Source organism: Manis javanica, chromosome 8, assembly GCF_040802235.1.
Source record: "Manis javanica isolate MJ-LG chromosome 8, MJ_LKY, whole genome shotgun sequence".
In the NCBI taxonomy this organism is placed as follows: domain Eukaryota; kingdom Metazoa; phylum Chordata; class Mammalia; order Pholidota; family Manidae; genus Manis; species Manis javanica.
The window spans coordinates 14,269,164-14,281,005 of NC_133163.1; the positions used below are offsets into that span (position 1 = coordinate 14,269,164).

At 43.2% G+C, this 11,842-nt stretch overlaps 1 protein-coding gene across 8 annotated transcripts in view; it reads left to right on the forward strand.

Moving 5' to 3' along the window:
* The window catches only part of FOXN3 (forkhead box N3), a 427,318-nt gene that overhangs the window by 219,663 nt on the left and 195,813 nt on the right, over positions 1–11,842 (forward strand). The gene's annotated exons all lie outside the window — the stretch shown is intronic.

Below are 11,842 nucleotides of genomic sequence, written 5' to 3' on the forward strand. Positions count from 1 at the left end.
TAGTCTTTTTGCCATGTTGTGTGTAGCGGGAGAACCAGATGTATCTCTGACTGTTCAAAAAAATTTAGACATTGATAAAAGGCCCCTTTTCCCAATTAATAGATGAAAGCATATGAGTTACTTTATATTTTTGTGGGACATATGTTCAGTTCAGACTCCCTGAGGTCTTATTCAAATCATTGAAAACCTGGCCTCTGCAGTGTAATTCACAGATGGCACTGACTCTAGCCAAAAAAAGGAAAAATACAGGGGGAAAAAAACCCTTGTTCAAAACAAAACTACTCAAGTGTTCTGAGCAATAGAATGTCAAGGGAACAGGGTTGGACTGTTTCTGTCCCCCACTCCTCCCACTCTGGACCCAGCAGGACACCTTCCCTTGAGGCAGGGGACACCTTTGCCTGCCTCATTCAATGTGACCTCTAGGCTCTGCCTCAGCTACGACCCCTGTTTTATCAAGGGTTTTCCCATGTTCTCAATGATCTCAGCACCCTGCAAAATGGATGGTTATTGTCCCACCTCTAGACAAGGAAACTGAGAGACAATTAGGTAACCTGTCATGGGTCACACAGCTGGTAAGCTGCAGAGCAGAACCTGAGCTAAGAGCTATCCGACTGAAGCCCACATGCTTCCACCCCACCTCTGAAGGCATCTGGGAGGAGTGGGCACCATGGCCTGAGCAAACTTGGACATAGTTTGGAGAGGAAGCTGGTGGAATAGAGGAAGATGAGGGGCAGGGAAGGGGTGGCACAGGAAAAGGCCAGGTAGCTGGGAAGGTATGTGCTGTGCAGGGCTTAGACCAGAAGGTGGGATGTTTTCTGTGTCCACTGGTTGCTGCCGGAGGCTTGGAGAGGAGTGGAAGGTGACAGGAGTAGCATTTGGGGTACTTAGACCTGGCAGCAGGAAGCAGAGCAGTGGATGACAGTCCAGGAGGGGCCAGGGGCTTGGCCAGGGCAACAGGATTTGGAGCAGGCTGGCAACTGAAATAAAGCTGGAGGTGAGAGCAGAGCTTCTGTCTCGGAGGCAGGATCACAGGCTGTGATGACAGCTGGGGGCCGTGGGGTGGCAGACAAGGAAGAGGAGTAAGAGTCTAGGTTTAAGTCGGCTGAGAGGAGAGGGTGATGGCTGTGCCGGGGACTAGCACCGAGGAGGAGGGGAGGGGCTGAGTGGGGGGGACGGTGATGCATTCTGGTGTGCACGTGGTAGACTCCAGGCACCGAATGGTCATCTGGAGAGGTTGACCAGCAAACAGCTGGAGTTGTGGGCTGTTGACAGACCAGGTGAAGCTTGGGAAATACTGAAAGGATTGAGCAAAGGGCCTGGGGCCAGCTCTACCTTGACTTCAGCAAACGTCGCATAGCCCTTCCTGGACTGTGGGCACTGAGCCAGCCCCCTTGGCATGCTCTATAGGACTGCAATGTTGGGGCAGGGGGTGTTCCCCCAAATTGGGGGTGGCTATTATGGTCATGGCACCAGATACTGTGGGAAGGCTTTATAAAATTTAAAACAAACCTGTAATCTGTGTGGTTTTGTAGGCTGAGGCCTTGGTCCAAGGCACAGTCCTTCTGTGAGTCACTTCAGGAATACTCAGAGTAAATAGTCTACAGTAGAGAATCATCCTGTTAATCAGTAATATTTGTGGCCGACAGTTCAGTTACCTTGCTTGTGGTTTTTGTGATGATTCTCTGAGAAGTGGGTGCTTCCATGCCCACTGAGCGTGATTTCAGAGTTAGACACGGAGCTCTTGCGCTTCAGGGCTGGTTTGGCCTCTAGCCCGCGTGGGTGAGCATCTTCACGAGTGATTGCAGGTGACCTCCTGGGACTGTCCAGGCTTGTGGGGCCTGTGAGCTCATTGCTGCTGCGCTTTGTAGGCGGAGGGATTGCACACCTGGCGTGTGGCCTCAGTGCTGAGTGAGAAGCTGGTGAACACCCTGCTCGTGGACGGGGCTGTGAAGGGTTGTGTTTTAAGAGGGGCCTACACCCTGGGCACACGGGGTGGGACAGGTGCGCGGGCTGCTCGGGCAGCACTGTCAAGGCAGAGTTCTGTTCTGAGACATTCTTCTCAGGGAGGCTGACCACATTTTGGTGTTAACATGGATGAGGAAGTGAAGCTTGACTGAAGTCCTTAAGTGTCCCTGGAAATAGGACCGCAACAAGGGTGAGGCTGGGAAGAGAGGGCCTGAGCCATCTGCTCAGGGTAAATCAGTGAGGTGGGCAAGAGGTGCACCCCATATCTGAATTGAGCTTGGACTTGGGGGCTCCTATTTTTGCCAGAATTTAGTAGTTTATCATGCTCTGAAGCAGCAGTTTTTAACTGGAGGTATTTTTGTCCCTTCGTGGGACACTTTGCCTTGTCTGGAGACTTGTTTGTCACAGCTTTGGGGGAAGCGTCCAGCTAGCATCCAGGGTGGAGGCCAGGGATGCCGCTGGACAGTGTGCAGCACACAGGGCAGCCCCCCAGCCAAGGACCGCCCTGCCCCAAATGCCAGGAGGGTTGAGGTTGAGAAACAGAGGGCTAGGGTTCCAGCAAAGTCTTCCTAACCTCACCACTGTCTGCAGCGGGAGGCGCTCGGGGCTCTTACTTCTCATGGGGTTTCACCATAGCCGCGAAGGTGAAGGTCAGGGCGGAGGAGGGCGGTCGTGGGGCCAAGCCACCAGCTGCGTGCTCTCTGCGAGCTCTCCCGTCCAGGTTAAGGTCCATTCAATGTCCAGGGAGGAGAGCCAACCAGGGAACTCTAAGACCCTTTCCAGCTCAAACATCCGGAGGTTCTAGAACTGACCCTCTATCCTCATAACCTTGGCATGGTTCAAGTAATGTGGGAAAAGAGATTTAATGAGACATCATTTTCTTTGCCTTTCTTAGCATTTATTTTGGTTCCACAAAGGTAAAAATTGCATAATATTAAGTTTGTATTTAAAATGTCCCTCCTTTTTAATAAATAAGAAACATAATGATAAACATGAGAATGTTTTATTTCAAGGAGAAATAACTTTAATATATTTGAAACACTTCTGCTCAGTAGTGACAAATCACTGTCTGATCACTTAGTAGACAGACGTGCACTTAAAGTGTCTCTCCTGGGGTTCATTCTGGCTGCGGGGTCTCCCCAGACATCTCTGGCTCCGGGAGGAGGAGTCCTGTGAGTGCCAGAGAACCCGGATTCCAGGATGGCTGGTATCCCCCAGACGTTAAGTCATCCTGAATAGCTTTCTGTCTCAGCTCCTGAAAATGTGCACGAGGTAACAAAAGCTGTTCCTTCATTTGGATTAGGGGCACAGTCTTTCTCCTCCTGGAAATCTTTTCTGTTATATTAGTTTGTGAGGACTGTCAAAAAAGAAGCACCACTGACTAGATGGCTTAAACAACAGAAATTTATTTTCTCACGATTCTGGAAGCTGAAAGTCTGAGATCAGGTGTCAGCTGGGTTGGTGTCTTCTGAGGCCTCTTGAGTTTGCAGATGGCCATCTTCTCCCTGTGTCCTCACGTGGTCCTCCCTCTGTGTGTCTGCGTCCAAATTTCCTCTTATAAGGACACTAGTCATACATTGGATTAGTGCCCACCCTAATGACCTCATTTTAGCTTAATAACCTCTTTAAAACCCAATCTCCAAATATACATCCTGAGATCATAGGGGTTAGGACAGCAATATTGAATTTTTTAGATGGGGTGTTAATTCAACTCACTTTACCTATAAAAATAGGTAAAGTACTGGTTCTGTCTGGAATGAGACTACAGATGGTGATAATGTCAGTTGTGCTGCTTTTCCACCCCCTCTCATATTTTTATTATGAAAACATACAAATATATAGAAAAGTTGCAATAACAGTGCAACAACAGTGACCATCTATACCCCATCCCCACTTCCTAGAATCAGTAATTGTTAACATGTTGTATTTGCTTCATCTTTATGTATAGGTGGCGTGAACCAATTAAAGTTGTTGGCAGCATGATGCTCCACCCTTTAAAACGTCAGCACAAACCTCATAGGGACAAACATTCTCTGTGTAACACCGTAACACTATTATCACACGTAAGAACATTTGAAATAAGTTTTTGGAGCATCTAGTATGTGGCCCATGTTCACATTTATCCAATTGTTTCCCAAAGACTTTTATAACTTATATGTGTTTCAAAAAAACCAGTATCTCATGAAGGTACAGGCATTGCAATTTTTGTTATCTCTTGGATTTTTACATCTCTTTAGTATCTTCAGTCTGGAATGATCCCATCACAGCTCCTTTTTGAGAAGATCAAGGCCAATTGTTTTAGGTGATGATGCCTCATATCCTAAATTTGGCTATTTTCTTGTGATTTTGCTTAAGTTGTCTCTGTGTCCTCTGGGAGTCAGATCTAATTGTTGAGGTTCAAGCTTGTTTAAACATTTGCCAGATGGTGCTGGGTGTTTCTTAAACCATTAGATTTCACCAGGTTGTCCCACTGTTAGTGATGCTGACTTTGAACACTGGCCTAAGGTGGTGATGCCAGATCTCCCCTGGATGGTGTTCTCCCCTTTGCAGTTAACCCATAATCTGTGGGCAGGTAATTTGGCACTGTGTGTAGATCCATTGATGATTCTTGCCTGAGTTATTTCACTGGGGGTTGCAAAGTGGTGATTTTTCTGATTCTGTCATTAGTTGGCATTATAACTCCTAAAAAGGGACTGTAATGGCCGATTTGCAAGAAAGGATTGGTGTAATATCCCCTCTAATGGGTGCAAATAAATCTCTGTGACTATCACTGTGGACTCATCATTTTTGCCTTGTTAGCATTTTATAATCAATTAGTCATTGTTTTGATGCTCAAATTATCACAGGTTTGGCTAATAAGGCCCTTTTATTTTTTCAAGCTGCCTTTTATATCCTTTGAACATGCTCCCTTTAGCCTTTTAGTACTTCCTTGCTTTCTGTACAGAAGTGTCCTATGCTCATCTTACAGTTTCCATTTACAGACATGGAATCCATTTCTCCAAGAAGTTCTGATTCCCTTTGGGGGACAATGGTACTTAGAAACCAGAATCTGGATGTTAGGTGTGTTCATTGTGGCTGGGATCTTACTATTTTCAGGCTTTTAGTGGACAAAACTCAGGAAAAATAGAATCATGAGTTAATTGATATTTCTAAATCACATTTAATGTTACTGTTTCTTTTGTCCTTAAACTCTTTGATTTTGTATTTATAGCTCTTTGCTTGGCTCATCATATACTTAATACTATTAACACATTCACTTTTTGCTTTATTCAGTAAGATACATAAAATAGTTTCAAGATTATATTGTCTGTTACTGTTAATGATGTGATTCTGATTGAAATATAGTATTTCTTCACAGCTCATTTTGTCCTTAGTGTACATTCCACTAGAATGTACAGTCAGTGTTGAGCTCAAAAAAATTATTTTCCCTGTAAGGTAATGTTGCTAATGCAATCCTCAGTAGGTTGTTTTTTTTTTGTTTTTTTTTTTAAGTTTATGATTTGCTCTTTCTTTTTTAAGAAGTCAGCTTTATTGAGGCAAAATCTCATAAATGTATAGTAGAATGCACCCATTGAAGGTGTTTTGACTAATATGTATATACTTGTGTAACCAGCCACTACAATGGAGATCTGAGCATTTTCAGTAGCTCAAAAGTTTCTTTGTGCCCCTTTGCATCCGTCTCCTTTCCCTTCATGCAAACCCTCCAGCAACCACTGATGTACTTTCCTTCTCAGTAGATTAGTTTACCTTTTTTAGGATTTCATATTAATGAAATCATAGAACAGTATGCTTTTATTTCTAGCTTCTTCTACTCAGCATAATGATTTTGAGAATCATAAATGACATGGATATCAATAATTCATTCCTTTTTATTGCTGAGTAGTATCCTCTTACGGAGATAATCATAATTTGTTTATCCATTCACCAGCTGATGGAATTTGGATTATTTGCCGTTTCTATGGTATTACAAATAAAGCTTCTCTGAACATTGTTGTACAAGTCTGTGTGGGTATATGAATTTGTTTCTCTTGGGTAAATAGCTGGAAGTGGGTTTGCTGGGTCCCATGTAAATATATGTTTAATTTTATAAGAAAATGCCAAACTGTTTTTCCAAAGTGGTTGTGCTAGTTTACATCCCTCCCAGAATTTCAGTAGCTTTACACAGTGACCAACACAGTATTGTTAGTGTTTTTAATGTTAGCCATTCCAGTGGGTGTTTTGTCATACTTCATGATTTTAATTTGCATCGTTCTCCTTTTTGACTGAATTTTTATTTTAAATAGTAAAATATTTCTTAGTTCCAAAGTCAGAATTCTTCGCAAAAGTATATTTAGTGAAGTCTTGAGCTTATTTTTCTCAGTCCCATTGAAGGTGTGGTTTAAGTGATTGGATAACCTATTGAGCACTGGGCCATGGGCAAAAATGGTAACAGTCCCTACCTTCATAGAGTTTACATCTTAGCAAGGGGAGATAGACAGTCAGATAACCTGACAAGTAAATGTAAATCACAACTCTGCTGTGTAGAGATGAGGAGCGAGCTAAGAGTGTTGTATCTGGGTCTCATCATGGTTTCCCAAGAAAAAGACACTGTTTATGTGCTCCCTCCCTTAGTACTTGTTGCAAAATTTCTGAAATGCTGTGAGTAGGACCTGTAGCAACAGGCTCAACTCTGGGAAAGGAACCAACACCCTGCTAAGGGAACCCAGGTCTGTGGAAAAGCTGTGAGAAGCCTTCACATTTGGCTTTGGATGAAGTCGTGTGGACTTGTTCATTACAGAGCCTGGTTCAAACACACTTTAGTGCCTTTAAAAAATACACTGGTAACAAACACATGGTCTACATTTAATTTGTTAAAAGCCCTTTTAATTTTCTTTTTGACAATGTAGATACGGAGTGGATTTGAATTGTTCCTCAGTGATTAAATGTCCATACATGTTATATTAGCAGCATTCCTGTAGGTGGGAGTGGGTACCTCCCAATCCCCACTGGCACCCCAAGTGACACAGCTCATAGCTTTTGGGTTTGAAATGTAGGTTTATGTTTTAATTTCCTGCAGGTCACCTTGACCTAGTACAAAGTACCAAGCTTCTGGATGAGGTTGACCGTTAGGTCTTAAATTCCTAAGAAGTTTGGATTCTGTGTTGTTATTGTTATAGTAGTTGAATTTGTACCATGTAGTTATTATCTCTTCTATAAAATGTTTTAGATAAGATGTAGTCCCAATCAGCTATTCTAAAACTAGAAACTTCACTGATGCTGTGGTCCTACTTGCAATTTTTATGCACAGTTAACATGACTTTGAAACATAACAGCAGTCATTGGTGATGCACTTATAAAGGAATTCTACCAAAAACACTTTTAGTAACATACTTTCCTACTACTGTAATCGAGTTTTCACGTTTGAAAGCTTACCTCACTTGTTAAGAAGATGAATTCTGCTCTTTCAAGGTATGCAATGTAATAAATCACTGTGGAAGTATCAGTGGCATTTTCCCCCCCTGCCAGGTCACTGTCCTCTGTGACTTGGAGAAATTGCAAGGGAGTTATTGTGCACACATTGTGTCATGTAGATTCCAAAAGTGAAATTCTAGGCTAATCAGTTTGGTTTTTATTTTGCCAGTCCCTGTCTTGGCAGGAGACAGATGGCACACTCTAACTAAAGTAACTGAAGGAGCCTTTAATAAAGTGCTAGGCTGTAGCTGTGGGCAGGGATACAAGAAACCAGCCAGGAGGCACACCCCTCTCGGGGAGAGAGGCTGATGAGCCACACCAGGGAACTTTCCTCGCCCCTGTTCTGAAAGGGTGAAGGAAAGGAGCAGGTGGTAATGGGTCCTCAGCAGGCACGTGGCCTTAGGTAGCAGGACGCAGCCCAGGGAATAAGCTCTGCCTTCATTCTTCTCCACCCTCACTCCTCTCACCAGTGCCTCCCTTTGGTGGAACCAGACTGGAAGTCTGTGGGCAAGGGAGCCTGTCAGTGCGGCTGCAAATGTTGGTCTCCCAGTGCTGGGAGCAGAGTGACGGAGAGAAGTGGGTGGCTCTGGCATCAGGTGGGGCACATCCAGCACACTTACATAATGCAAGAAGGGAGGACCAACAACCGTTGCATTGGCGCCTGTGCCCTGAAAAATAGAAAGTGCACATATGTGCTCAGCCCCCGCAAATGCCGGAGAGGATTAGGGTTCTGGCTGGGCAGGTGGATCACTATGGAGGGTTGGTATCAAGGATCAGAATTTCTTTAGTTTAAAACACCTAGCCAGAGCCCTAATCCAGAGCTAGGTTCTGGTGAGATTCATTTTCAAGCATTTGATAATGCCTTTTCCACCACTGGAGGATGTACAAAACCAGGGCAGATCTCTCCCAAAGAAGGGTCTCCCTTCCTCACGGGGTCCCCTTTGAGAATGCAGAAGATAGAGCTGGCCTTTCTGAGCAGTATGTGTCTCCACAAGTGCTCTTCTGCCTATATGAAGACTGAACTGGGTGACTCCTGGGGGCTCCCACACACATTCACCAGGGCTAAAATGCTCAGAGTCAGCTTACCATCCACGATTGCCCTGCAGGCTGGGAGCTGACCCTTGGCTGCCACATGGGAGAAGAAACTGCTATGGAACTAGGGGCACTGTTTTGTTGTGGTGGTTTGGGGGAAACGTCCAAAGTACATTTCTTTTTGTTGTCCTACAGGTTGTTATCAGTATCTTACATATGCACTTACAAGGACATAATGTGTCAGAAGTATAAATCACATCCCACTGAGGTGTGTGGATCCTACAGGCTATGCAGCGCCCCCTGCTCCAGAAGTTGAGTGCAATTTAGGGCTGTGTTATTGCCAAACAAACCCAGTGTAGATAATCCCAGAGAATACTGTTGGAGTTTAGCTTTCTCTCATCTATTTTAGGGCCCACCCATCAAACTAAAGCCCTTTTCCTTTTCTCTAAAGTAGTACAGGATTTAAAGAATCTCCTTCCTGCCAGGTGAATTCAGACACCTTGGGTCCCGCCTGGCGAGGAAGGGACGTATAAACATTGGCACAAACACCTACAAGTTGCCCACTTTGTGGATTCCTTTTTGTCTTGGTACAGCTGTTGGATCTTCTGAACCCTACACCCAGATTTGAAAACATTTCTTGTGGGTTGGATTTTCTCATGGAAGCATCATGGTTTGGTGGGAAGGTGGGGGCAACTCAGAGGATCAGAGTTTGAGTCTTGGCTCTGCTTCTTGCTTATTATGATCTAGGGCAAGCCCTTATCTCTTTGGAGCCCATTTTCTTGTATAAATGGACTTACTTTTCTCAGATTCCTCCACCAAGTTGCTTAGGGCCACTTGAGATAGTAATCAATCATCCTTTGAAATTTCCTATGCAAACAGAAAGATGATGTATCTCTGATGACTGTGGGACAGCAGTACAGTTTACAAAGAATCTTGACTTTGTTTCTCATCTGACATGAGTGATGAAAGCAAGTGTGTGTTTGTGTGTATGTATGTCTCAGAAAGTGTTTGCATGCACACTCCCATTTCAGAGTGGTTACTTAGAATGGTAGATGATCCCAGAACCATTTGTGATTTGACTTGGAGATATGTGATACGGTTTTATTGCAGTTGGCTACCTACCTAATGGTGTTCCCCGCAGTCTTATTTTGGTGGTGAAGTTACAGGTTCCTGAGTCAAATTGCTTGCATTTGACCTTAGGCAAGTTCGTTAATCTGTTCGAATCTTAGCTTCCTTATGTGTAGGATCATAGTACTACTACCTTTTAGGTTTGTTGGGAGAATTAAATGAGGAATGCATGTAAATCAGTTCTCAGTTAATGGTTATTGCTGTTACCACTACCACTACTCAAGTGGTGGTGTACACCTGGAGTTCCAAGTTGGAGTGACAGTGAGGCCAGGTGACTCAGCAGTATACCAATAGACTGAGTGAGATAAAATTTTTGGTGTGTAAAATCTGCATGGAACGTGATCATCTCCATAGTTGCTGAAAAAGCATTCGACAAAATTCAACATCCATTCATGATAAAAACTCTCAGCAAAATGGGTATAGAGGGCAAGTATCTCAACATAATAAAGGCCATATATGAAAAACCCACAGCCAACATCATACTGAACAGTGAGAAGCTGAAAGCATTTCCTCTAAGATTGGGAACAAGACAGGGATGCCCACTCTCCCCACTGTTATTCAACACAGTACTGGAAGTCCTAGCCACGGCAATTAGACAAAACAAAGAACTACAAGGAATCCACATTGGTAAAGAAGAAGTCAAACTGTCACTATTTGCAGATGACATGATATTGTACATAAAAAACCCTAAAGACCCCACTCCAAAACTACTAGAACTGATATTGGAATACAGCAAAGTTGCAGGATACAAAATTAATACACAGAAATCTGAGGCTTTCCTATACACTAACAATGAACTAATAGAAAGGGAAACCAGGAAAACAATTCCATCCACAATTGCATCAAAAAGAATAAAATACCTAGGAATAAACCTAACCAAGGAAGTGAAAGACCTGTACCCCAAAAGCTACAAGACATTCTTAAGAGAAATTTAAGAGGACACTAACAAATGGAAACTCATCCCATGCTCATGGCTAGGAAGAATTAATATTGTCAAAATGGCCATCCTGCCCAAAGCAATCTACAGATTTAATGCAATCCCTATCAAATTACCAACAACATTCTTCAATGAACTGGAAAAAAAAAAGTTCTAAAATTCATACGGAACCACCAAAGACCCTGAAAAGCCAAAGCAATCCTGAGAAGGAAGAATAAAGTGGGAGGGATCTCGCTCCCCAACTTCAAGCTCTGCTACAAAGCCACAGTAATCAAGACAATTTGGTACTGGCACAAGAACAGAGCCACAGACCAGTGGAACAGAATAGAGTCTCCAAACATTAACCCAAACATATATGGTCAATTATACGATAAAGGAGCCATGGACATACAATGGGGAAATGACAGCCTCTTCAACAGCTGGTGTTGGCAAAACTGGACACCTACATGTAAGAGAATGAAACTGGATCATTGTCTAATCCCATACACAAAAGTAAATTCGAAATGGATCAAAGACTTGAATGTAAGCCATGAAACCATAAAACTCTTAGAAAAAAACATAGGTAAAAATCTCTTAGACATAAACATGAGTGACTTCATGAACGTATCTCCCCAGGCAAGGGAAACAAAAGCAAAAATGAACAAGTGGGACTATATCAAGCTGAAAAGCTTCTGTACAGCAAAGGATACCATCAGTAGAACAAAAAGGCATCCTACAGTATGGGAGAATAAATTCATAAATGACAGATCCAATAAAGGGTTGACATCCAAAATATGTAAAGAGCTCACGCATCTCGACAAACAAAAAATGAACAATCCAATTAAAAAATGGTCAGAGGAGCCGAACAGACAGTTCTCCAAAGAAGAAATTCAGATGGCCAACAGACACATGAAAAGATGCTCCACATCGCTAGTCATCAGAGAAATGCAAATTAAAACCACAATGAGATACCACCTCACACCAGTAAGGATTGCCACCATCCAAAAGACAAACAACAACAGATGTTGGTGAGGTTGTAGAGAAAGGGGGAATCCACCTACACTGCTGGTGGGAATGTAAATTACTTCAACCATTGTGGAAGGCAGTATGGAGGTTCCTCAAAATGCTCAAAATATACTTACCATTTGACCCAGGAATTCTACTTCTAGGAATTTACCCTAAGGATGTAGCAGCCCAATTTGAAAAAGACAGACGCACCCCTATGTTTATCGCAGCACTATTTACAATAGCCAAGAAATGGAAGCAACCTAAGTGTCCATAAGTAGATGAATGGATAAAGAAGAGGTGGTGCATATACACAATGGAATATTATTCAGCCATAAGAAGAAA